Source organism: Rhinoraja longicauda, chromosome 19 (assembly GCF_053455715.1).
Source record: "Rhinoraja longicauda isolate Sanriku21f chromosome 19, sRhiLon1.1, whole genome shotgun sequence".
Taxonomy (NCBI): Eukaryota; Metazoa; Chordata; class Chondrichthyes; order Rajiformes; family Arhynchobatidae; genus Rhinoraja; species Rhinoraja longicauda.
In genome coordinates this window covers 12,680,131-12,680,358 of record NC_135971.1, presented here as the reverse complement: position 1 = coordinate 12,680,358, position 228 = coordinate 12,680,131, and positions in this window count along the sequence as shown.

The window sequence follows — 228 nt, the reverse complement described above, 5'->3', positions numbered from 1 at the left end:
TTGGCAATCCGCCAGCCACTGCCGCTCCCACAGCTCTGCAGACAAGCGCTGGAGCTCCTCACTAAATGGAGAAATCCTTCGACAAAGGAAAGTTTCCGAAGTCCAACGTTCACTCAAACTTCGAACTCCGACTGCCTCTGTCCCTCTTCCTTCGACACACTCTTCAAAGGCTGCTTCAATCCTCTCAGCCACCGGAGCAGAGAGCAACACAACCTCTCTCAACCTCTC